The sequence below is a fragment of the Nanorana parkeri genome, unplaced genomic scaffold, assembly GCF_000935625.1.
Source record: "Nanorana parkeri isolate BGI_ZX_2015 unplaced genomic scaffold, ASM93562v1 scaffold606, whole genome shotgun sequence".
In the NCBI taxonomy this organism is placed as follows: Eukaryota; Metazoa; Chordata; class Amphibia; order Anura; family Dicroglossidae; genus Nanorana; species Nanorana parkeri.
The window spans coordinates 236196-264139 of record NW_017306874.1 but is presented as its reverse complement, the minus strand read 5'-3'; the positions used below and the strand labels follow the sequence as shown (position 1 = coordinate 264139).

At 40.3% G+C, this 27944-nt stretch overlaps 1 protein-coding gene across 1 annotated transcript in view; it reads left to right on the top strand.

The window, feature by feature from the left end:
• The first annotated feature begins 15080 nt into the window (after positions 1-15080).
• SLC16A12 (solute carrier family 16 member 12) overlaps positions 15081-27944 on the top strand; it is a 64487-nt gene continuing 51623 nt past the window's right edge. The window contains exon 1 of the mRNA XM_018562845.1: positions 15081-15260. The gene's annotated coding sequence lies outside the window, so the exon portion shown is untranslated. The remainder of the gene's footprint in view (positions 15261-27944) is intronic.

The following is a 27944-nucleotide window of genomic DNA, read 5'->3' as shown; positions in this document are numbered from 1 at the left end:
ATAGTTTAAAACTAACCGCAGCCAAATGTAGTTTTTAGTTTTGTTTAGAGTGGGGAAGGGTTAGAAAATGCTGGGGACATTTTCCCTTACTTCCTGTGTGATCTCTAGGAAAGAGATAGGAAATCTCCCCAATGGAGTCATAGACAGCAATGAAAACATGGCAGTTCTAATCATTCCCCATCCTATCCAATACTAAAAAGAAACAAAAAAGCCCCTCCAAGGAGCCCTGTCTGGCACCTTCCTTCATATACCTTGTATTCTAGCGGTGTCACTGGTGTGATGTTCTACGCATACTACCAATCAGAACCACCAGCCCCATGCTGGCGAGACCTGCTACAGCCTACAAGTCACTGTTCTGGTTCAGATAAGCTTTTTATTACCTTTAAAACCCAGTGGATGGGTCACTTAAGGTGTATCTCTAGGCAAAACTTTGTAGTTTTTAGTAGTGAAGAGTAAGACCATGTGTCAAGTTGTTATTGCTTTCTGTGACCCCATTGGAGAGATCCACTCCTCTATTTGAACTGGTAAGCATTGTCACATAGTAAGAATTTTAGTAAAATTTTAGAGTTTTCCCCAAAACAGGAGGTGAGTGGACATCTTTCAATGTGGACACCTGTTCTGGAGACACCTGTCTAAGAGGGGAGTTCCTCTAACTCCCTTCTGGTACAGGACGTAAAGGGAAATTTCCCCAGTAGTATACAGATAGCACAAACATAGCCTAACAGGAGTTTTAACCTTTCCCTCCATCCAAAGCTAAAGAAAACATTTGGGCAACACATATACTTTAAAGGATCATGATGCAAATGTTTTATTGATCCAAAAGTCCTTTGCCGGCCATGACAAAAGCATCCTGGGCAGAGCACATATTATAATCCTCCTGTTTTCTCAAAAGTCAGCAGTTGACTTTTAATTGTGACATACAGCAGCATTACTGAGTCTAAATTTCTGAGCATTGTTTTGAAAAGAGAGCAAACTATGTCAGAATTTGGAGATGTTGTCTTAGAGAAAGCTTCCCACACCTGTGAAAACATGCTTGTTATCAAGCCATCAGGCCAGTGGTCAGCCAACAAAAACAAGCTAGCCGCTTCTAGTTCACATGCTCTGAGTTTATAGGGTGACAGCGTTCTCTAGGGAGGTCAGAGTACTGTATGGGCCATGGAAACAGCATTTGTCTCTCCTAAACTGAAGTCATTAGGTCGATTAGGTTTCAATTTAGTGCATGTAATGGTACAATCCCAAAAATGAGGGTGCACTTTGGGTTTATGTCCTAATCCTATGTGGTGTAATAATGGAGATCTCCATGAATAAACAGAAATTAGTGAGAAATGTTTATTTGGGCATCATCAGACCCTTAGTCCCCCAAAGGAGCATCGGCACCTTTGGTCATTTTTCTCACTGTTTTCACGTTTGTACAGATGTTTTTTGTGCATTTTCAAGCTTGAGCATTTTTGTTTTAGCCAGTGGAAAACTTCTTAGTAGGAGGAGGTGATTGTTGTTAGAAGCTCCTGTACTTTTTTGAGCGTTGATATATCTCTTGTGATATTTGGGAAATTTAGCACACATGGTGAGCGCTTAAGGACTGGTCTCAAAGCTGTTTTAACAGGAAAGGACTGTCTTTTATTTCTTTTGTAACAGAAAGATAGCTTTCTTCAGTAACATAAACATAAGGTTTGCTTGTCTGTTAGCAATAGACAATGTGACAATGTCTCACCAACTGTAGATTGTCAGATATACTCCATGTGTCCCAGTCCCAGGGTTTTCGTCAGCAAACTCCTCAGAAGTACCCTTTAGCAGCTTCCAGCAGCTTTCAACACATCCCTCGTGTGTCACCGGTTCACTAAGCCTCTTTGGCTGTCTCCCAGGTGCCTCCAGCACACACACAACCACCTGGCTCCATTCTGGCTTCTGGGTGGTGTCCTCCTGATGCCTGAACACAATCTGTTGCTCTTCCCAGCAAGAGCCCTGACAATTAACCAGCATTCTTTTCACTGGTCACTATTAAACCACAGATCCAGGAATGAAGATTTCATCCCTTCCAAATTTCTTTTCAAATCTCCCGGTTCCAGGATCCCAAGCCAAATCCAGAAAACCAGGGAAGAACCGCAAAGCTGGCTCTTTCCCAGGAAAGGTTTGTGCTTTCTGGAACCGCTCAGCCCCTCTGGCTGAGAGTCCTGGGTGACTATTGCCAAATGACACAGTGGCACTGCCACATTATATATACACATATGTTTTGGACCTGCTTCCGATATGAAGACAGAAACAGGCCAAATACGGAGGAAGGACATACGGTAAGACATATTTCTTGCCAGTATTTCCTTCCTCCGTATTTGGCCTGTTTCTGTCTTCATATCGGCTCCTGAGGTCAGCAGAGGCAGGTAACTTGCAGAGTGGCGGAAGTTATTGTCATCTGAGACACCCCTTTTTTTCTTTTAATAACTTCCGCCACTCTTCCGTCTGTGGATTGTCCACTATCCCACATACCTTTGCCAACTTTCTTCAACCTTATCACATACTCCCCCCTCTCTCTCCCCCACTAACTCACATACCAAAACACCCTTTGCTGGTCTTGTCAGCTTCTGTCCCATCTGGGGTGCCAACTGTTTTGGACCTGCTCACAAATTTAGATCGGATCAAAGGTTCCGTACTTATATCTGCCACCTGGCCTGATTCAATAGAGTATACTCTCTCTCGGAGATAGAAGAATTTCACACTGAGACACTCAGGGCAAGGCACTTCTGTTTTATTCTTCTGCTTTTCACATGGTTTTATTTAGCAGCCGAACGTGTATATTTAAGCGTAGCATTGCAGAAAAGTATTTTAGTTTATTGGGTGGTGGGGGGGGGGGGGTGGTTCTGAGTAAGGTTTTGAGTAAGGAGTGAAAAGAAGAGCAGAAAGCAAATTAACATATATATTACAATTGATCTATTGAGATAGGCGTTTTGTCATAATCATACTTAACCACTTTAACCACTTCCATTACACATAAACTAGAAATGCATTAAAATAACTTAAAGTGACACTAAACTCCGGAATTAGATCTCAAAAACACATTCAAGTACTTTATTTACAAAAATGTAACAAATTTGTGTATCACTCTGTGGTAGATCTTCAAATCATCTCTGAATTAATGCTGCAGACGCTGTCCTTCCTTCTGTCATGAATGATCAAGGAAAACCTAAAGACACAACTATTTTCCTCAGACAGCTGAATTATTGTTGTTGTTCTCAGGAGAGAAAGGAATGTAGCCAAACATGCTCTGCATGTTCAGCTGAGCCGAAGTGTAGAAGGACTTCGACTCAGCCGATCCAACATCTGGATCGGCTGAGCCAAAGCTCTGGGAGCTCACTCACTGTTGTTCGCCCCCTATTCTCATACGGCAGTGAGTGAATAGCCGGATGCCGCCGAGCGGCATTTGGCTCGGCTATTCTGCTTGGTACCTCCGTGGTACCGAGCAGAATAGAAAATCAGTGAAAATAGTCAACAACAAAAAAAAGGTTGAAAAATTTTAAGAATTTAAATAATTAGTCAAATTAAAAAAGAAAGAAAGATTAAAAAAAAAAAGAAAAAACAATTAATAATAAAAAACAATGTGGCGGAGCTAGCAGTGAGTGAGATAACAGCTGGCGCCACCCTGCTGTCATTTGCGGGGAGAAACGGCCGACCTTCGGCAGGCTGTTCACCCCACTTTGGCTGTCACTTCGGCACAGTCCAGCTGAAGCTGCTGTACAGGCTATAGTGAATAGTATAGTAGAACCGAAGGGCTCCGGTGGCCGAAGAGAGCCAAAGAATCAGCCGAAGCTACAGATGGCTCCTTCGTGAATAACCCCCTAAATGAAAAGGTTTATTGTCTAATCAGGGAATGTTCACATGACAAGGTTACCCTGGCCTACACTCATGGCCAAACCTGATTGGGGAAAGTTGATTTGTTGGGATTGATGTTCCAGGCTGATTTGTTTCCTCTTAGACAAGCCATCACAAACAGCACACAAACATATTAGTTCTGATGGGAACCTTTTATTAGTAATAACTTCAAGGCCAGGTCTCAAATACACATCCAGGTCCATGTGATGTTTATAGACAGCTTTAGATTTTCCAGCTAAATTATGACTAGCCATGATCAAATTAGGCACCTCACTAATGAATAGTATAGGCTCATCTGATTACATCTGCACCATTTTTCAAAAAACAGTAAAACAGGACAAACTTTTTCAACTCATTCACTGATTTTTACATTGAAGACTAGTGTCCCAAAGAGAAGCTGAAATAATAAGCACTCCCTACCAGTGGCGTAACAACCGGTAAATTTTCTGCCCCGGGCGCCCATAACTCTGGTTACGCCACTGCTCCCTACACTGCATATTTGCATATTTGTGATGTAAACACCCTATTCCTTCCTTGCAAAGGCAAAAAAAAAAGGTTCACATAACAGTGCAGATTATATAGGCTATGCATTGTGGAATAATTGAACCTGCACCTCCCTGCTGTTACCTGGATTACTGAGCTTGTGTTGTGTCTCTGGAGAGAAAGACATCAATGAAGACAGAAGGAAGAACAACACCTGAATGACCCTCTTGTCTTTTTGTTCCATACACAAAAGCTGAATGAAGATTGACAGGTAAATGCAAGCATTAATTAGAGCTACTGAAGGCTTTTACAAATTAACATAAACCCCATTAGAGTCTTATATTAAATGGCAGCTTGTCTGTGTATTTGCATTTCAACTATATAGATAGTTTACATGTGAGGCCTTTTACAATCTAGTATTTGAAGTGGATAAGTGTTTCTGCATTCTGCATTTTTATTTCATGAGATCAGCCTCGCAGTGGAACCTTACCCTCCTGTAGTGCATTGTAAAGACTTCTATACATAAATGTAGTTAGTTGGGGGAAGACAAACTTCTTATCTGTATAACAAAAGATTATTTTTTTCAGCCTTACAGAGTTTTACAGACCTCTGCTTGGTGGTTGCACATGCAGGTACAATCTGAAATTCCCTCAGGGACCATAGTCACATGACACTTCTAGGAACACAAATGCTTGACTGAGCATTCGTGTTTAAGACTAGTGGACTGAGTGGGGAAGCAAGAATAGGTACAGTCAGTGTCACCTCTATCTGAAAGAAGTGATGAGGAAATTCTATCATGTCCAGATGATGTTCCTCCCACGAGAGGTCATCCAGCAGATGTCTGCCTGTTCCCATAAACATTAAATTGTTGTCATCTCATGGGTATAGCCTACTTTAGATTGGATGGACTGAGAAAACATGGTACATATAATACAAGGCAATGTATGTGGAAAAAGAACTGAGCTCTGGAAGCAGTGGCCAAAAAGAGGAAGGCAGAGGCTTTTCCTATTACTGACTTACCATGCCTTGTTCTGCACCATGTCTCTGTGTGGAGGTAATGTAGAGATAGGTCACCAGGACTCAGTTAAAGTGCAAATAGTAGTTGCTATATTGAACAATATCTTCACATAGGTTAGAATGCCAACATTTCGGGGCCCTAAAAGTTGGCATTCTATGTGACCATATAAAACAACTGCTATTTACACGTTAACTAATTGAGTGCTGTGACCTATTTCTACACTGCTGAGTATTTGCATGTCAAATTCATTACTTTCGGTCAGAGAGCTGTAAGGTGTGCAGCTAGCATCTATCTCATTTTCATGTGAAGATGGCCATCTTGGTTGAAGGCATGGCTTTGCTTTCTCATGTAAAGGGATGAGTCTGTACAAGCAGAAGTGCCTAGGAACACTCACATACCAGGAAGAACACTGCTATTTTAAGGAGGAATTCCAGACAATGCTACATTTTCAGGATACTGCTTAGGCACATGTAATACTTCTAGATATTCAGTATAGAACAGCAAATCTTCAATTTTTTTGGTTCAGCTCAACATTGAAGTGAAAAACGATGAATGCATTATTCTCATTACTTAATTACATTAAACATGTGTTGCTAATTTAGGGCAGACGTCAAATCATTAAAATGCAGTATTATATTCCCATGCATTGTGGGAGCAAATTGTATTCCTCTAGCTGTAAGATGAATATGGAGCCCTTTGCTCTTTATCTGTGTTAATTCAGAGCTGTAGCTAAGAAAATGGCTGGGAAATAGAAAGGTGGTAATCACGCCAGGATTGTTTTATAACATGTCAATAATGTTGAAATTAAAAAAAAAAATCACCTGTAAAGGGAATAACTCTTCTGCTGTTTGGTTTAAATGTAGGGACTGTTATCCAAGGTAAAAAAAAAAAAATGAATACGCTATGAGTCTATTACAGTTAGGAACAGGAATCGCTGTGATAGCACATATATGTATATTATATAGGGGCTACAATTACAAAACATTTCAATGGGGTTAATAGGGACCAAAAGGAAGCAAATAAGAGAAGTTCATTGTTAGGCAAGTTAGCTTATTTCAGGAAGTCATGGCAATTTAGATATTACAGGTTTATATAAACTTTAACGCTGGTTTCAAACCGATGCGTGCATTTTACTGTGCTTCACTCACGATTACTCACATTACAGCTGTGACATGACATGTACTAGACATGTAAGCCGGCAAGAAATGTGTTTCGTTTCAGATTTTTGTTTCAGTTCCGAAAGTCAATTCGTTTCGGTATTCGGATTCATCCAAAACCAAAATTTTCATTAACTTCGATTGGGTTAAATTATATTTACGAATAAAAAATCGTTGCAGAGCCATGTGTAGCTTTTCAACAATTGGTTAGTCATTAATGTCATAGAAGAATTATCATATGTGGGATATTAAATGTGATACTGAAGCCTAGTACAACAATGTCCAGTACTGATGTGAGTATGTTCAGTGTAGCAGGTCCAAGAGGATCAACAATATGTCTGCACAGTGATGATGCTTGATAGAAGTAATAAAATGACTGAGTGTATGTACTCAAGTGTATGTACATAAATCCTACCAATGAACGTTTCTTATTTGCTTGCTAAGTCAAATACCTGTTGATTATGCCAAAAATCTTGTGAGCTGGAGTTATGGAGAAAAGGGGGAAGGGGGGTTGGGGGGATGGTGGAAGATAATGAGAGGTATGTGTTCTTTATAATCCATTGAGAATGAAGTAGACACCATGTGCGTAGGAACTCAGAGTGTGTTGTCATGTCAAAGAGAAAGGTAGGGGCACACCATATTTACGGTTATTTGTCTGTACTTGCAGTGTGTTTAAAGGGTTGAAACATGGGGAAATGAGCAGGTCTTACAGAGATGTACTACACAAGTCTTTGTATTTTGCCTTGACATATACTGTACTTTAAGCCTTATTTTATTAACTGCTCACAAAATTCCATTTGAACGTATCACAGTTACAGAAAAAGTTTTAAAATAACAGGAAGACTTATTACACTAATTCTATTCTGCACCGATACCTTTCTGCCTTCCCCAGCCTTTTCTCCCTGTTTGTCATGTTCCACATTTAGGGCCTGTTAAATTTTATAAGTCGCAGGTGACAGATGTCCCTGTGTTCATTCTTTAGTGACTGAGTACAAGTTAATGCTGGGAACATATTGCAAATTTGTAGCCAAACTATGTGCTTGGTCTTCCATGGTTCCTTCACATGAGCATTTTGCTTGATAATGTTAATGAACTTTGACCAAAACTTCATTTTGTTGTGTGAAAAACTTGGTATTGGAGGCAGCTGCTTTAAAAGCCTCATCACAGCCTCACCCCTGCAGTGATATTAAGATTCAGGCCATTGTGTAAGCCCGTCTCACCAAAATTGGGGGCTAAGGTAACTATCAAATACAGAGTGTAAATGCAATGTTCTGCACCTGGATTTTGGTAAAAATAATACTGGGAACTATACTGTCACAGTATATGTATGTATAATGCAAACTGCTAATGGTTATACTACATAGTACCACCCAATGGTGTCCGTAAATGTAAAATGTAGATATCTGGAACCCTCTGAAGCCCAAGAATGCCGGCACTCTATTCTGCTTTAAATCTCATTCTAGTTCTCTTGGTGGCCAGCTACACTAAAGGCCCATGAGGACATGATGTCATTGATCACTGTGGCCTTAGTAACACCAAATTCTCAATTTCATATACAACAAGAAACTACAAATGTTAAGTCCTTAGTCAGAGAGCAGTGTTGAATGAAATTGAGAACTTAGTGGGACCTGCCCTGAAATGATCTGGACAGCCCAAATTATATTGTTTCATGCACATCCAATTAAAGAATAGCCCTTGGATAGATGAGAGATGTCTGGAACAAAAATATCCACAGCTTCGTCTCTGGAAGTTTTCTGCATGGAGTTTGTATGTTTTTCCTGTAGTTGTATATGATTCTGCACACAGTCATATATGACAATGGTGGGACATTACAGTAAGTTATTTCTAGATATTTTGTCCCAGTTCTGCAAACTTTTGTTTTGTTAAACCTTTGTCTTATTACTGCATAATGTTTACAGGTACTTGTGAGCTATATTAGTGACTGGGTTGAATTGGTAGAGCCCAAAGGGTCTTTTTCTACATTAATGTGATTGCTTCTCAGTTTGTATCTGTTATGGTATGCATTACTTTTTGAATTTCTGATTGTTTTCCTGGAATCCCATGATCTGCTAGTGGAGACCACTACTGAATATTGTGGATTTCCCCCTTACTTCCCTTCTCAGTGGAAATAGCAATCAGTACAACTAGATGGGTGAATCTCCCTAATGGGAACTCAAGGCTCTAACTCACTCTCATGCTAGTCAAAACTTTAAGATTTGTCTGGGGATACACTTTAAAGACTAAAAAAGTAATTTTAGATTTGTCCCCGGAACCAGAGGTAAGGGTACATTTTCTAATGGGGACTCCTGTTTCGAGGACAACTAAGAGGAGAACTCCATTTTCTTTGGAAGATTTCCTCTAACTTCCTGTTGTGATTCTGGAGTAGGAAGTGAAGAACAAGTGTACATGTACTTTTGATTAATCCTGTATATAAATTAAATGTGCTAAAGTGAGTAAGTAGCAGTGCATAGCAGGAGCACAAGGCCTTAAGGCTCTCATGAAGATATCAGATGTTATTTATCTAGGTGACTGCTTTGAACTCCTACTGACACTTAACAATATTTAAAAAACACTAAGAGGTGTATTAATGAAACATTTGCAGAGCCGTTTACACCACATTATGGTCACCAAATGGAGCTGAGGAGCAATGTTTTGTTAACTAACCCCTAAAATTTACTTTAAAGGAAACTTGTCATGAGAGGGAGAGAGAGATAGAGAGGGAGAGAGGGAGAGAGAGAGAGAGAGAGAGAGAGAGAGATGTAGGCTGTCATTGTTGACAGTACTCTGAAACACGACACGAACACACAAAGCATGTGACACAAGCATTTTAATCAAGAGTTCTGATTAAAAAAAAGCTGGAGCCATGTCAGCAATGTCAGCCTCCATACTTCTGTCAAGAGGGATTTTTAGATCATACATGTGGGATCCCACGGTTTCATTAATATTTCAATGGCTTCTGTACATAGTTGCATAAAAAGGTGTAAGAGATTGCAAAATTATTTCACTAAAAAATCATCCCGGAGCTGTTTTATGTCAACAAAGATAATATTAGTAGCTTGTTGGTTTTACTTGTTGTCTGGAATTGCTCTTACACAGTTTTGTTTGTTATTGTTACTCAACAACAATATCCCAGTTAAAATTTCAGAATACCAAAATAACTAAATAGTTTATTTTTTATATTCAATATATTCAAAAGAAAGGAAGATATTAATGACAATTTATAAAAAAAATAATAAAACTGACATTGAATAAGACTATTTTAGAGGTTCTAAATGAATAGCCATTTTCCCTTCAAAATGGTAAAAGAAATGGAATTTTTGGAATACATTACTGTATTAACATGAATCTCCCAATATAATGCTTTTATTTCATTTTGTGGCAAGCTATAAAAGGTAAATGGTGAATCAAATGCGAGAAATTAGAAAGTAGCTTTTAATAGCTGGGTAGTTTGTGAGTGAACATGATCCATAATCATGTAGCATCAGGAATTTGCCGCTTCCAGAATGCTAGAGTTTTCTTTAACAAGATTATTTTGGCGACCTTCAGAAAGAAAGTCAATGAGGCATAGGGAAATTAACTCTTGTAGATTTTAAAGAACAAATGTTTTTTTAGATAATTTGTTGAACATGAATAAAGGTCAGCCCCTCTATGGCCATTTATTTTACCCTGTGGTAGGAGGAGCAACAGCAGTTCACTTTACACAGAAATAAATTACTTTAGTTTAGACTTTGTGAACCTTTTGTACCACACATGAACACGTAATCATGTGCACATAATGGCTACACAAGGCTCACAGTTGATGCATTTTTGAAGTTATGTATTAATCTTGATAATTTATTAGCATACAACTATATATGTGTAGGGAGCCTGCCTTGAGCTGCTGTGATCCCTATTAAAATTTTAGTATTTGCAGCTAGGCTGTAACCAGCCTGAACTGAGTTGAGGATATATATTTGGGAAGACCTTCCAGAAGAGTGCTTCCTTCCCAAGCTTTGCCTGGAGAAGGTGTCAGTGTGAGGGATCCCTGTCCTTGCCTTCCGGGCTTTGGCCTGGGAAGAAATCCATCTGAGTACAGTGTTCTTGCCTCCCAGGCCTATTGCGTGGGGAAGGTGTGAGTGCAGGGCCCCTTGCCTCTCAGGCCTGCTGCCTGGGCAGGCTATAGCTGCTAAAAAGTCAATTTCAGGTTTCCCAGTACTGCTGACTTGCAAAGGAAGCTGAGGGGGAGTTCTAAGTGTCCTGGTTAGCCGGTTGCTGGTCTTGGCTTAAAGTTCCACAAGTAGCCTGTGAGAAGGGCTGAAGATACTTAAAGAGTTTAACAATACTAGAAAATTCTACTGAACGGAGGACATTTTTTTGCGGCTGTTTTTGGTCATCCTGTCCCCCAACTCTCTATCACCTAGACATTTGAACTAGTAAAATATGCAAACAAAAGATTGACGAATTGGAAGTCTATCTGTCCATCAAAGTCGGTGGGTTGGTGAGTGTTTGGGTGCAGCTAATGGCCAAATCACCAGTTGAAATGTTAGTAGGGCCGTAAGATCCAGCAGCTCCTAACAGGTCAGTGCTACGTATGGAATACTGATGGGCACTGGCAGGGTTGTGCAAGTTTACATTTTTATGTGCAAAATAAAAATGTAAGGTATCTGTAAAACATAAATATGGGTGTCCTGGATATTTTTGCATTTTATCCATCAAAAAAATTAAATTGAGTCCATTGACTGGATCTCCACAACTGCTTTCTAATGATAAAAATGATTGCTGTATATTGTGATATGTAAGGAACTTATTAAAGCAAACCTTAAGTTAATGAGAGGTCTGTTTTATTAATGATTTATATAGCACTTATTTAGCACAGTACATATAAGTGAAACACGTGAGGGTGGGTACTGCAGATAATATAAACATGTAGAATATTTCTCCTGACAGGTACATGCAGTTTTGTATAATATTTATTTATTGTTTCTGTATATAACAATACAAACATATAAACATGTAAACATCCTTTTAAAAGACTCTCCCGGGGAGAAATCCAATTAAAAACAGAAGAGGAAGATATTCATAAATTCTTCCTAAAACAGCCACCATAAATTTCCCTTCCCATTGGTATTAAAACCATTCTTCCCCCCTAGGGTCTCAACTAAAAAAAAAAGCAGGAAAAACGACAACCCAAAATCCTTCCCATCCCTAAATCACCCAAAAGAAAACCAAACAAGACAAATTGGAAAGAAAAAAAAAAAAAGTCACAGTCTCATCTCCTCCTTCCCTCCTTCCTCTCCCCTCCTCCAATGGCCATGTAAAGGAGCCTCACATTCCTGGTAAGCACATGGTAGTGATGTCAGACTCTATCCATGGTTTCCATGTTACCATACATTGTGGGTACCTGTCCTGGGATCGTGCTACTAACTCTTCAACCCTTCTTAAAAAAAAAAATTCTTTGACCCAATCTTTAATTTCAGGGGTATCTTGAGACCTCCAATATCTAGCTATTACAGTTCTTGCAGCAAATAAAAAAAATCAAAATAAGCCTTTCTTAACTTCCTTAATTGGTCCTGGTATAATAGTCGACAGGTACATCCAGTTGTAGAGGTAAACATATAGAGTGATAACCACATACAATAGGATTAGGGAGCTCTGGCCATAAATAATGTATTTCTTCTGTAAACTGTCATTGTAGCACTTTAAAACAGGTCACACAGGTTCCTCTGAGTATGGGGATTATGGTCAAGGAGGGCAAGAGGAGATGCAACAACTGTTGTTTAAAGAGAACTTCTTGGCTGAAGGCTTTACAAGAGCAGATATCCAGAGTAGCATAAATATTGCAGATTCCAGCAGCACGATGATGTTACAGCTACAGCACATGGGGGGTGATTTACTTAAGACAATTAGGTTGTTCACTTTGCAAGGGATATTTTACTTTACAAGGGGAGTTTCCTCTCTAGTTTAGTGAATGAGGTGAAGCTCTACCCAATCCTATGCAAGCAAAATACTGTTTTTTTTATTTTCCTTGCACATCATTGAGTATTCTTTTCAAGTGAAATTTTACCCCATTCACTAAGCTAAGAGAAAATTCCCCTGTAAAGTGCAAATTCCTTTGCAAAGTGAACAGTCTATTTACCTTTAGTAAATCAACTACAATGTGTTCTAACTAAACCCTGACTGAGCGAACATGTAGCCAGCCATTGCAGGACACTCCTTTGGAAAATGTTACTTTTCTGGCTGTTATTTTGATCCAAAGGCTTTAATGTTTTCTGAGTCATTGACCTGGAACAAGTATGCAGATCAGGAATTCAGAATTTTTAATTTCAAAAGCTACATGCTTGGTCAATGCCTCAAAAATAATCAAAACCAGAGATAGCCATGAGTATTTTAGGGGGAGTCACTATATTTACAATATGGTGCATATGCAATGAGGGGAATTTATCAAAACTGGAGCAGACAAAATCTGGAGCAGATGTGCATGGCAACCAATCAGCTTCTCTCTACAGTTTGTTTAGTTAAGATTTGAAAATGAAAGAGAGAAGCTATATCCAGAGTAGCATAAATATTGCAGATTCCAGCAGCACGATGATGTTACAGCTACAGCACATGGGGGGTGATTTACTTAAGACAATTAGGTTGTTCACTTTGCAAGGGATATTTTACTTTACAAGGGGAGTTTCCTCTCTAGTTTAGTGAATGAGGTGAAGCTCTACCCAATCCTATGCAAGCAAAATACTGTTTTTTTTATTTTCCTTGCACATCATTGAGTATTCTTTTCAAGTGAAATTTTACCCCATTCACTAAGCTAAGAGAAAATTCCCCTGTAAAGTGCAAATTCCTTTGCAAAGTGAACAGTCTATTTACCTTTAGTAAATCAACTACAATGTGTTCTAACTAAACCCTGACTGAGCGAACATGTAGCCAGCCATTGCAGGACACTCCTTTGGAAAATGTTACTTTTCTGGCTGTTATTTTGATCCAAAGGCTTTAATGTTTTCTGAGTCATTGACCTGGAACAAGTATGCAGATCAGGAATTCAGAATTTTTAATTTCAAAAGCTACATGCTTGGTCAATGCCTCAAAAATAATCAAAACCAGAGATAGCCATGAGTATTTTAGGGGGAGTCACTATATTTACAATATGGTGCATATGCAATGAGGGGAATTTATCAAAACTGGAGCAGACAAAATCTGGAGCAGATGTGCATGGCAACCAATCAGCTTCTCTCTACAGTTTGTTTAGTTAAGATTTGAAAATGAAAGAGAGAAGCTGATTGGTTGCCATGCACATCTGCTCCAGATTTTGTCTGCTGCAGTTCTGATAAATTCCCCTCAATGTATATACAATACAGTTTTCCTTTAAGCGTAAAGTAAATCTGTAGTAAGGGAAAGCACAGCAGCAATGCTGATAGCCAAAGTTTCCTGCACATACCATTGTCAGTTTTTTTTATAGCATTAGTTTTTTTATAACTTGGTTTTGGGATTCCCAGAGAGCTCTAGAAAACCTCTAAAAGTATATGCAGGTACCTCTGGATACCTGCATACACATTCTGCAAATATTAACTGTAGCAAGGAAACTGGCATATTTGGATCACTCCTTCCTACCTCCCACGCTTCACAGTTGGTTGGTGAGGTCACCTATTACATTAAGTAGCCAATAACAAGGCACAGGAAGTGGTCCGACAAACTTACTTCCTTTTCTATTGTCAGTATTTTGCACAACTGTGTGTTCTGGTTTTCTTACATTCCAGGATGCTGTAGAAGGTATTTTGCAAGTGTTAATTTTATCTAGCAAGTCAGAGCTTTTACCTGCCCTCTTCTTTGCCTCAGGCCTTACTGTTGGTTAATGAGGCTGCCTATTTCACTGAGGGGCAACAGTGAGGGGCAGACTAAAGCACCTAATTCTTAGCTGAAGATGGTATTTGTAAGGCTGGGTGTCTGCAATAGCAGTTGCCACTTTTTATCATTTGGGCCAGTACAGGTATTCATTCAAATAAAATTAAATATATGAGAGTCCCTTATATGGACAGTTTTTTTATATTTGCTTCCAAACATGAAACCATTAGAGATAGCCATAGACACAATGGGGGGACATCTGTCCGTATGTAATCATACAAAAAACAATTACCTGCAATTTGGGATAGATGATTGTCCCTGAACACAGATTGCATTCAGGGACAATCACCTATCCTAAATCACAGGTAATCATAATGTACGATTACATGCGGACAGCCACTGTTAGTCAATTGAATGGGCGCAGTGCCCACATTTGAACGCACCCGCCTGGGATTTGGTAGGTTCTTGTCACAGAAATCCGCAGCCGCACTTATTAGCCCCGTGTATATGCAGCCTAAAAAATATTTATCAGTCCCAATTTTCCTTACTTGACATGTAACAATGCTCCTTCTGACCACAAAGCGGAGGACAGCTGTGAACCACAATAGGTTGGTATGGCGAGAGAGTGGGATGAGTTGTAGAAAGCTGAAGAAGAAAAAAAAAAGTGTAACCTGATTCTGGTGATTTATGAACTGGGTGTTCACTATTGCTGAGCATTGGCAGGACTGGCCTAGGGGAGGGGATTGAGGACTTAGCATTAGAATACAGGCTACAAGCACCTGAGTTTAAATCGAAGTAGCTTAGCATCCGATCACAAACGTGGAGCTGACATGAGGGCAATTTCCAAACTTCCCTGGGATCTGTGTGGCCTCAGATAACACACACACAGGATATATATACAGCTGAGTCCCGGAACGCAGTCTATGGTAAGCTGATCTGAGGTTAATCTACAAAAGTTATGGCTGGAATTCCTCTAATCTGTATATCTCAGCAAGAAAACCGGGGTCTACCTTTAACCCAACTTTAAGGAGCAAACACAATTTTGGTTAAAAATGTTTCCGCTTTGACGCAGTTTATTATTAAGTTTTAATGCAGGTATAGGGTATGTCATTTGCAGATCCATTTTGTACAAATTTATGAAATACAGAAAGAAAAATAGATGCATTTGGGGGAATGTTTTAAAGCAATTGAGAGTTTTAGCCTCTTAGATCATTTCTTCAATGTGCAAATCTGTTTAGCTGCTCCTTTTACTCCCTTTAACAAGTGCTCCCATTTTGACCAGAGCTTGCACTATTTTCCCGATTGCGCCTGTTTTGCGCCTATTTTACACGTGTTTTGTGAAAGTCCGCAACTGTTTACATCTGCAATTGTTCTGGGCTGTCTGAAACTGGAGCATCACCTAACAAAACAATTGCTACTTAGGAAGTCACCAAGACCACTTCTTCAAGAAGCGACAGTTAAGCTTTTTACCCGGAGTTATGAATTTTCTTCCCTGGAGTCCATTTAATCTAATTTATGAACAACATTACACTAGCAACATAAATCTGGCGCCAATTTATTCCATGCAACCATATGCGATTTCAAGCACCCGCAATTGCTATGATAAATTCCCCCCATTGTTTCTTTACAAATGTCTTGTACACAAGCAGTCAACAAATATTTCCCATCAAGTGACTGCATGCTATGCTGCTAAATGTTCTATGAATAGATGTGACTGTGCTGAGTTGAGGTCAGGTTTTAATGTAAAGGAATTGTGTCTCAGATGAATGCTTTGTATTCTTAGAAGGTGTCTTGTCGGGAAATCCCGATTCTTTATAACAGATTGTGTACCTTAATTATAATATATATTAATAAGCATAATATTTTATGCAATGTCATAGTTTGCTGTGGTGCTATAACAAGTGAGTTTCCTCATTCATTCATGTTCCTTCACTGTTAAGTTTGTACCAGACTGTAAAGCAGATCCCAAAAACATTGCTTTTCCACTGCTGGTTACTCAACCCTGACAGCAGAAATTTAAATCAAAAGCAATTTGTACATTGCTTTAATGATCTTCATAAATTATCTGCCAAGAGGGGTTCTTGTAGAACATTTGTGATGATTATCTGGCTCTGTTTTGGTTACCTTTGGCTTTTGGTGCAGTGGGAGATGTTATCTTGGTGCTTTGAAGGGTAGATGTGCTGTTGAATGATCACTCCCATTGTCCTCTGAATGGTGTGGGTGGCCGATGGTCCCTTTCACACAGTCTGATGTGGGGGGGATCCATCCATTGATCCCCTCCTGATCGTAACGAATGTCACTTATGTGGCATCTGTATCCGTCTAGTTTTTTCTTCCATCTTGTGATTGAGGAAAGAACTGAAAATACCGGAAAATACCGGACTCGGACCCATGTTGGTCTATGGGAAATAAGATATAATCAGACTTGTGTCGATCAAGTTGGGGGTAACTGGATGTAAACGTACACCCCGTCCATTTAGATCTGGCTGCCCATAGACTAACATTGGGTTTCCAATGAGATCTGCCTGAAAAACTGACAGGCGGACCTGATCGGAAAGCCAGTGGGAAAGGATTTGTACTGTGCAGATGGCCCATAGCTATCAGATTTAGGCATCATAATGATTAGCCTAATACTGGAAGGAGGCCTGAGTGAAAAGTGTATTTATAATTGCAGCTTTAAGGCCCGTGCGCCCAGGTGTATTAAGATACCTCCAACTATGCTGTATCCCTCTATATTATATCCAGTGTAAAAAAAAAAATGCTTTTTGGCTTGAAATTACAAATAAGTAAAAATTGCATTTACATAATACATAATATTACATAGTAATTACATTGATGCACGTTTACGCACGTACAGCATATGTGCAAATAAACTAATTCTATTGGCTAGAATATTAATTCCACTTGAATTAATTTAGGCACATACAAACGTGTTTACATGCGTTCAATTTTGCCAGTAAGCACCACTTTGAAGGAAGGTGTGAGGTATTATTTCTTATACCCCTGAATACTGCTCTAAAATAGGGATCTAAATGCCACATTGTGCATAGACACATTGGCAAAAGCAGCCTTTTTTGTTTTGCACATCTGCTTGAGGCCTTATTTTGTCTTAGTTTAAAATGTACAAATAGTAAAATGCACAATAAGATGAATGAAATATGAATGAGACCAATACTGATGTTAAATATTACAGCACACTTTTTTGGGTGTTTTGAACGGATTGCATGTCTTCAGCCTGAGCTGGGTGTTTACTCATACCACAAGTTAGCTTAGGTGATCTCCAGGCATCATCTGGAAAGATGTGTGCAATGTTGATCCTAATGCTCCCATGTGTGGAGGGCAGGTCAGGTAATAGCCTTAGGCCTGGGAGCAGCTATGTCTATTATAAGGCTTTCACCGCTCTTCATGAGCAGACAGATTTTTTTTCTCATCCTTTACACATCATCTCAGCTAGATTATGGCAGCTGAAGGCACTTGTATAAGACTAGCTCTTTATCATTTATTCAGTCTGTTTTCATGTTAAATATGAGTTTGAAGCTTGCAAACAGTAAAATTAAAAAAAATAAACTCCACTGCTACCCTGAGGCATGTGCCAATGACATCAACTTCTTCCCTTCTCTGCATAATGAAAGGAGTTGTAAAGTCCCAGCAAATACAATCATGTTATAACATCAGCATTGTAATATGAATACATACTAGAGTTGTTTTTGATAATGCAATCAAAACTTACTGAAAAAATCCCTTTTATGTAGTGAGTGCTGCCTTCAGTCTACCCATCACTGTCATTAACTTCCTGAAATCCCAGAGTTCTTTGCTTCTTTTTCCCTGCTGCTTGATGTGATGCAATCTCAAATGTTTGCTACTACATTGCCCATAATACATTGCATCCAGCAAGCAATGACAATGTTACTTTGTTCAGATGTTAAGTCGTAGTTCAGAAGACAGAAGTTGCATTGAGGAAGTATGTGCTACGGGCATCTTCAGTAAGTAAGCTTACAAACTTCTAGATGGATATGGTTATTAGGAGTGGCATAGAACATATACCATTTTATTATAGAAATGCATATTTATGTTTAATTTGTGACCTTAGATTTCCTTTAAATAAAATGGAATGTAACAAATATATATCTATTTAGCACTGCAGAGAAAATTTTTGATGTGTTGATCCGAATGCAATGCAGAATGCTGCTGTCATATGACAGAACTTAGCATATACTTGGCACGTTTTTCCAGCCCCCAAGCACAACTGTGTGTTTTGTTGTGCATTTTGGAAGAGCAACAACTTGCAACTCAAAGAATCCCATTATTTTCACCGATGCCCATTCACACCAGGGCGTCATGTTGCTATTACAAGTACATGAACCACCCACTCTCTTTTCTCTTTCAGTGTCTCAGCTCCTCTCATTGTTGTGACTACACTATTTTATCTATCAGATGAGTTGTCCCATAGATGCATGGTGCCAAGCCCCTGCACACCCAAATTCCCTATTCTCTACCCCTCTTGTAAAGCTTCACCATGACACAGTTACATGTACTGCATAGGGCCATGGTTCAATTTCCGCATCACCGGAAGACTGGTGGTGCCGTAGACAGCAAATCCAAAAAGCAGCCTATCTTTTCCAGAACCTGGAGCTGGGCTGTTACTGCTCCATATTGTGCTGTGGGGATTGCCAATTTTTACTTTTCTTCATTGTTTTATTATCTCCTGTTTTGACATAAGATTGTATATGAGCTCTATTCAGGCAGAATTGCACGTTTCTGGCTCAATAGACTTCATTAGGAGCACCAGAAATATTCCTTCTCCTCCTAGTAACTAGCTTTCCATTGGCTAAAACAACATTTGCTCAAACCTGAAAATGCACCAAAAAAACATGCAAAATAAAAACAAAAGCTTTAACATCGCCTGAAAACACTCACACTCAAGTGGGAACAGGGGCTGATCTAATAAAGATTAACAAAAGGAGAGAAACAGTAAATGACACATTAACAGTTTGGCTGGACCTGTTAATAGTTGTTTTTGGCCTTGTGATTGAATATGCTGAAGAGTTGGTGTTGCCTTAATGAGCCAATGAGATTTTTTCTTTTGATTAGTTGGAGAGATCCTCAGATAAAGTATATCAGCACAGCGTGGACCACTGTAAACCGTGTATCAACATACTACCCACTTGGGTCAATTTACTATCCACTTGGATTAACATACTATTCATTTGGGTCAACATACTATCCACTTGGGTAAACATACTACCCAAAAACAGAATGGAAGCTTTACACAGATTAGGGATTAGCTGACCTTTTAATTCTGTGGGTCTTAACCATCATTTTGTAGACCACTGTGGTCTACACCCAGTTTTCAGCTGGTCTGCAGTAACAGAGCGTGCAAAAGGTCAAACTGGTACCATCAAATTAAAATAATAATATTTCAGTTAATATGCTTATTTTTTATCTTTACAAAATTTAGTTTACAACAAATTTCTGTTAATTTTCACTGTAATCATTCTGTTTAACAAACTTGTATATTGCTCTCTACTGTACAACATCAAGAGAACTGGAAAGCCATCTTTGACACTGAACAGATTGAGTATTATGCTAATGTTTCCTAAACGTTTCCTAAACCTGAGTTTGCTACATAGGGTCCCCACAGAGGTACAGATGGGAGGTAAAACCTCTGCTCATTCTTGAACCCACAAGGTGCACTTCTGTACCTTGTGAAAAATGAAAGAAATCTTTGGCAGTCCAAAGAATTAGTTACTACCCAGCTGAACCTAGCAGTCTATGTTCTGCTGTCTATAACTTTATTTTATGGCCATTTACATTTTTATGGGTTGCATCATTAAAGTGCATTGAAGTCATCCATGGTGTCACACAACTTTTACACTGCTGCTTACAGCCCTGTGATATCTCCACTCCCGCTACACAAAACCCATTCCACAGTAGATTTTCGAAGGAACAATCATACAAAATAATCTCTAGAACATTTTATAATGCCATCAGAGACTTTTGGATTTTGGAATGAATTAAACCGCATTCATTTGCCACATTTTCCATCCTGCTCCTTTGAATCTTCATTACTGCAATTGAAACCAATAGTCGATTTGACACTCTTAACCATTAAGAAAATCAACCGTTGCAAAAACAAACTTTTTATAACTAAATTCTGCTGGTGTATGGCCAGCTTAATGAGCCTGAAAGTCTAAGGGTGCTTTTACACAGGCACTGTCCCTTCTGATCAGCAGGAGATTCAGGACTGGAGCAGAACGGAACAGATGCCACTTTTCTGACATCCGTGTCGGTTCACTTTTTTTCCCTTCATCTTGAGATAAAGGAAAAAAAGGGACCTATGTAAGGTCTATGGGGAGTCGGCTGTGGACATGTGTCCATTTACATCCGATAACTTCTGAAAGCCTATCTCTGGGGAAATCAGGTATTAGTGGCAGGGCCGGCCTTAGGCCTTTAGGCGCCCTGTGCGAGAAAGCTTTACAGCGCCCCTCAGTGGCCACACCCTTTAGTGGCCACGCCCCCGTAACCACACCCATTTCCCTTACGAGCTGTGACGGCCGCACGGCGCCCTGGTTGCCATGGCGCCCTGTGTGGCCGCACGGCTCGCACACCCCTAAGGCCGGCCCTGATTAGTGGATCAGGTAAGTAAAAGTCCTCTTCACAATACCCATTGAAATCTCAGCATTACATTGTGGCCTGCCAAGTGGCACACAGCCTCTGTTCTAAATTGTGAAGATTTTGGGACAGAATCTGTATTATACTGGGCAACTTGCACAGTGGTAAGTATATTCTATTATGAATGGTGATTTAACATTCTATGTCTGTGTGTTGCCCCAGATGACCACTGGCCATTTAGTTGGGCAGGTTTGAAGAGCATTGTAAGCCTACTACTCCCCACTCCTGGCCTACAACTCCACATCTATTGACATACAGGTTGGCTTCATGTTTGGAATGCTCTCTCATTGTCTGTAGACATCTTGCCCTAAAGGCAGTCATCTCTTTATAAAACAGATGACTGCCCTCTCTATGTCTATAGCAGCTGTAGGCTAAGGGAGACTTAAGCTGACCTTACATTGGTTGATTTTCGGCCAAGTCCTACTGACATGGTGGAAAATTGACTAGTGTTTGGCCCCATTGGGACCCTCTTGTTTCAGCCAGTCTGAAAAATCTGGGCCGAACAGTAAGTGCGGCCAAGCAAATGTAGTTACTGTTAGGGTATCCTGACAGCAGCACACCCGCCCTTGCTATAATACAAAAGACTGCTGTTAGCATAGCAGACATCCCAACCTGCAAAACCTTATTTCAGGGAGGTTCCCGTCTCATTTCAGGGAGGTGCCCTTTCTGTTTTTTGGGTTGTTTTTTTACAGCGGCCGTTGTCAGAATAAAAAAGAAATAATAATGATAATACACACACACACAGAGTAAAATAAAATCCATATACCAATAATACAATAATATAATATATTTATTTATATATACATCAGATTTGTGAATTGATGTTCAAGTATCTGTCAGTGTAAAGGTCACAATTTATTAGGCAGCCCAAGACCTTTTTAAAAAAACGCTGAGGAGTAAAGTCCCTGATACACAGTGGACTAGTTGCTATGGGCAGCAAATGAAATAAATGTTCTCTATAACTAGACAACCAGGACATATAATTAATTCTATATTATCCACAAAGGGTTAACAGCACTCTCTCAACCCTGCAGCAGTGCCTGTACCTGCTCTCAATAGTAGTCTATGTCCGTCCTCTCTGTGCAGCAAGTAGCTTCTTCCTTCTGAGAGCCAAGCCTCGTTCTGAGGCTACTCTAGAGATCACATGACCTTCCTCCAGGAGGCAAGCCTCACTCTGAGGCTACTCTAGAGATCACATGACCTTCCTCCAGGAGGCAAGCCTCACTCTGAACCTTTACCCACTGATATCTTACCGGAAAGGTTTACTCAGAGTAAACCTTTCAGGGAGAAAATGCCTCTCTCGCGGACATCAGGGAGCTGCTGTCCAAAAGAGGGAGACTCCCTGAACATCAGGGAGACTTGAGATCCCTGGCATAGATGGGGAATCCCCCCACTGGGCCACTGTATTTTCACAGTGCTGGGAATCCCCTCTGCCAGTTTTTTTGGATGGGGGAATTGAGATTTTTTTCTCGTTCAGCTGAGCTGAAAAAAAAAAACAGTTATTGTATAGCCAGGTTTTAGATAGCCATACACTACCCATATGCTGATCGATTCCTGATGGATCTTCTGAAATGCAAGCTATGGGCAGCTCTGTCGGCACCATCCAGCTCGACATATGTCAAAGTTCCCCTAGGTGCAGCCATGTCACATGTTATCACTGGCTGTAGCTTTCACCAGGTGATCACAGACAGCCCAGCCATGCTAGAGATAAGGGGAGATCTCCATACTAGACATGCAGACAACAAGGAATACCTGGCAGGTAATCCAGTCCTGACCCAATCCATCCACCACAGAGAAATTGATTTTGGGTGGAACTGAACTTTAAAAGCTAAGGCTAATTGTTTATCAAAGTAAATGTTAAGCTAAAATCACAGTTTAACAGGTTCATAAGTGAGAATCAAGTACAACCTATACCTGTTTTTCTGCACAGTTGTCATGTGGAATGCAGGACATATATTAATTAGTAAGTCAACAACAGCCACAAAGCCCACAGGATTGAAAGTCAGCTTTTTGTCATGAAACCACAACAGAAGTCATAAAACTGGTATGTGAACCTATGCAGCAACAATGTAACTGTGTCCTGTTATCTGACTTGAAGCGTGTTATGATTTGTACAGTGATAAAGTAACTTGTATTGGTGCCCTTGAACATTGGGCTTTTGAGAGAACATCAAATGCACACTGTTTTTTATAGGGAGGGACTAGCTTGCTCTGCACTTCTTGAGAGTATCTAAAGCCACAAATTAGGAAATGGTCAGAACCTGTCAGGGTTTTATTGCTGTCATTGACCTGAATGGGGTGAGGTATCCTCTCTATTTGGCCTGGTGACCACTGCATCAAATCACTCATTGATTTACTTGAAAATTATAGAGGGCCCCAAGTTTGCCCCCGGCACTCAGAGGGCTGCACAATAGCTCATTTTCATGCATTGAAGTATATTGCATTGAGTTAGGCAGGCCACTAAAGGATGAATGGGCTGTAATGCACCTCAACATCTGGAAACGTAAGTCTTGCTGTATTGTTTATGCATTAGCATCAGTGGCAGAGCTATTTCAAATCCCCTTCATTGTTGCCCAATGGCAGTGCTGTTAACCCCCCTAACCTCACCAGATCACACACTCTGTAGAGACTCTATCTCTAATGAAACTTTATCTCCAGGACTATACTTCTGCTGTCTGGCTGAGAATCCTCCACCTGTCAGTACTGGGTTCATTTCAGTGCGGTAACTCAAAGATCATCCTAGCACCAGGCATCCCGCTGCCACTATGCATGTGGGCTGCATGTAGCTTGTGGGACGTGTGTTGGGTGCCAGGGATATGATGACACATAACAGATCTTATAGCCACTACAAAGAAATCAGGATTACGGTATTCTGGTGAACCCAAGTATATGATCAGATCGTCTCCAGTTACAAACGTATCAGTTCAAACTAGTGTAGCCGTTATGGAAATAATGTTCCCTAATTCAGGCAATACCATATGATAATCTCAATCTCTTTTTCTGCAGCCACTGTTATCAATGAACAGGAATCCTCTATATTGAGTGTTCCTGTTCATTGATAACTTGAGAAATCAGTATGTTTACTATAACCACAATCATGAATGAACAGGAGTGGATATAGATCACTCCCATTCATTCATAATTGAGGATATAGTCCGCATACCATGTCCTCAATTATCTACAAACACTCAGCAATCACTGATCGCTGAGTGTTTTTACCGCTCTCCTCTCTGACACACTGTCACAGGAGGCTGAGCGAGCGGTGCGGGAGGAGAGCTCAGCCTCCTGTGACAGTGCTGTCTCCGCTCCCACACCGCTCTGCCAGACTGTGATAGGCGGCCAAGCGGTGTGGAGAGACACCGGCCGCTCACAGCGCTCTCCTCCTTCAGCTCTCAGCCAGCTGTCACTTTCTCTCCTTCCCGCTGGGTCACAGTAGCGCCCAGCGAGGACGAAAGAAATCATGGATGCGCCGACGTATAGGCAGGAAAACGGCACTTTCGGCATTTAGCCAAAAGTGCCATTTTTTGCCGATATGTTTCGGCGGCCGATATATCGGTACATCCCTAATTAAAACGATTCATAGTATTTAAATCAAAGCCTAGTTACCGGCTGGGATCACCGAACTAATGTTACTGTTTGTTCAATCCACAGAAAAACAATAATATATTCTGATTTCACTGTTTTCAGCAGCAATTTTTACGCTTGACATGTTTGGTGTCTATTTACACGACGTGACCCCGTCTTTTATATTTTACCAAAAAAGTGGGTAATATTAGTTGTTTTATAGCATAATGTAAAAAAATACTTTTTTTTCTCAAAATTTTCAGTAATTTCTCCTGAATATAGTAAAAAATAAAACCCGCAGTGGTGATTAAATACCACCATAAGAAAGCTCTATCTGTCCCCAAAAAATGGTATAAAATTAATTTCAGTACAGCGTTGCGTGATGGAATAAATGTCAGTCAAAGTACTGCAGCGCTGAACACTGAAAAATGGCCTGGCCAGGTAGGGGATCTAAACACCTGGTCTTCAAGCAGTTAAAGGAGAATTATGGGGAGAGTGACATACACTCAATCCCATCAGAGCTGACCTGTGACGAGCTGTCACAGGTCGGCTCTATAGATGCAGAACTGAGCGATCACATACTGCTGATCGCTCATTTCCAGATCTTCCCCCTGCAGAGCGGTGACTGGCAGTCCCTGCTCCCCGCAGGGATTCCCCCCTCCCTTCTCTGTTCCTCCAGCGCTGACTGGCGGGACAGACGGGAAAGGGGGCGGTTACAGCTGGCTCTGCCAATCAGGTGGTGGGATGGTTCCCAACAATATTGTCAGGATCTTTTCCCTCCGCAGAGAGCCTCTGTGCTATCGGCATATAGCAGACAATAGCCATTGAGTTTTGGGTCAAATGAGGACATAGTAATAATCTGCAGGGAGTTTGGCTAATAAAAAGAGCCTTTTTATTATATAAAAGCGTAAGGAAAGAGAAAAACGATGTGGGAACGGGATGGAATTTTGAAATCCTAATAAATGCCCTGTTGGTTGTTTAGTTTTAGTGCCAATTTGCACTGGAATGCATTGTTGGTAAATAACCATGATAGGCTAAGAACTGGAGATTGCTGTAGTATAAGAGACAGAAGGAAAGGGTTATAGGGATCAATGACTTCCTTTATAGACAAGACATGCCATTCCTTTAGTGTGTGCTGGTTAGTACTTCCATACTGGTGACCATTTCTTTCACCATGCTTCCATTAACACCACTATGTAAACACAACTCTAAGTGAGCTTTACAGTTATGCTGTGGCTTTGTGTCAGGTGAGATGTCTTGCTACATCTTAAAACTCAACTCAGTTCAAGTGGGAATTTTAGTGGAACATTTACAAAGGCAATCCTATTGCCAACACACACACAGATATGGAAAGAGACTGATGTTTTTGATGAAAGAGACCGAACAATAGTTTCTTAGGCCTGTTGTATAAAAAGTCAATTCATTTGAATGTCTGACACATATCAAAGCAGGTATCAGATGTGTTTTATACATGTAAAAAGCTTTTTAAAATGAATATCCCTGCTTGACACTGCTGTTCTCATTCATTTTGTTCAGCTCCCTCAGCATGGGAGAATGCTCATTTCTGAAAACAATGTATGCCAATGGTTTGTCAATTAAAACAGAGGGCCTAAATGTTATTGTGCCTTCATCACTTGCTTCTAGATCTCTTAAAGGACAAATAACAAGAAGTAAAAAATAACCAGGGGTTCTAGCTTAGATTAGGTCAGGAGGACATGTAGTTTTTCCTAAAAGTTGACTTGTCCTTTAACAGATTTGATGAGGTTGGGGAAACAATCTGACGCCTAAATCATTTTTCCCCCCATCCAAGTGCACATGAACATACTCAGTTGTATCCATGCAAATCTATATGCAAGGTAAATGTTCCCAGCACTACCTTTATAACAGGATTTGTGAGTTGTAGACTTGAGATGAAAACATTCACAATGACTTACACCCATTTCCTTTAGTGGTTCTGGCTTGTAGATCATATGTTGTAAAGCGCTGCAGAAACTGTTGGCACTGTATAAATGTATTTATTTATCATTAGTATTTATATAGCGCCAACAATTTACTTTACATAATTGCCCTCATGTTACATAGTTGCACATAGGTTGCCCTCAAGGAGCTTACAATCTAAGGTCCCTATCACATGCATACATGCAGGGCCAATTTAGACAGGAGCCAATTCACCTACCAGCATGTTTTTGGAGCGTGGGAGGAAACCCACACAAGGACAGAACATGCAAGCTCTATGCAGACAGTGATCTGGCCAGGATTTGAACCAGATACCCCTAGTACTGCCAGGTCATAAGTGCTAACCACTATGCCACTGTGCTGCCCAGTAATGCTGTCTAGTAATTATAATTTGCTGCAGGTTACTCATATAAAGCTACATTTCTGAGAATGTTACAACTATGGATAACTTGATCCTTGGAAAAGTTGGAAACTCTAGATCTTAGAACTTAGATCTAGATCTTAGAGCAGCATTTTCAATCTTTTTTCAGTCATTGCATCTTTTAAAAGAGTACAAAATCTCGAGGCACTCCAATCTAAAGTCAATGTAAAAATTTAAAAACCAGCGTGTTGTCGCCCCCGCCCCCCACTCCCAATATCAATAGCAAACTCTTATCTTAGACAGGGGTCTGGATGGATTTTAAAGGAGGACCCCTTCACATCAGGAGCCTTCCTTCACATTACAGCCCCCCCTTTTTCACATCAGAAGCCACCTTCCTCCCCATCAGGAGCCCACTTTACATCAGAGTAAAAATGTTGAGGCTCCCCTCACAAAGCCAGAAGGCACCCCAGGGTGCCACTGCACCCTGGTTGAGAAAGGCTGTCTTAGAGATCTAGATCACTATACCGGGAGCTTGAAATCTAACTTGCAAAAAAGGAATTGGAGAGGAATACATCCAATGGTTTAACTTTAGATAAAACTTGTTTCACGCTCAGAATCAGCAGGAGATCCTAGGAACACAATTAGATGCTATTAGGTATCCAGGACAGGAAGACATCAAAGCTTCACAACCTCTTGCCTTTGTTCTCTAATCTCTGCTGGAGATGTACCAGAGGGTGTCCTCTATTCCTTCTGGTACTACAGCACACATCTGGTAGGCTTAATATTCGGGACATTTGCACACATCTAGGTCTTTACATAGCCCAGAATGCAGGTTGACTCTTGTTTGTAGCTAGAGCCTTCTCATCAGCATTACTCCCAAATTCATCCCCATTAGAAGTGTGAAGAAGGGTTTCAACCTTTAGCCTATGATTTTGTATATGACTGTAAGCTTCATGTCACCCTTTTGACTTTTCTAACATTGCTTGGAGACACATAAGGTCTTTATTTGTGTATGACGTGTCAAGTCACAGCTGTGCTTTCTTTTTCCTGTGCTTAACC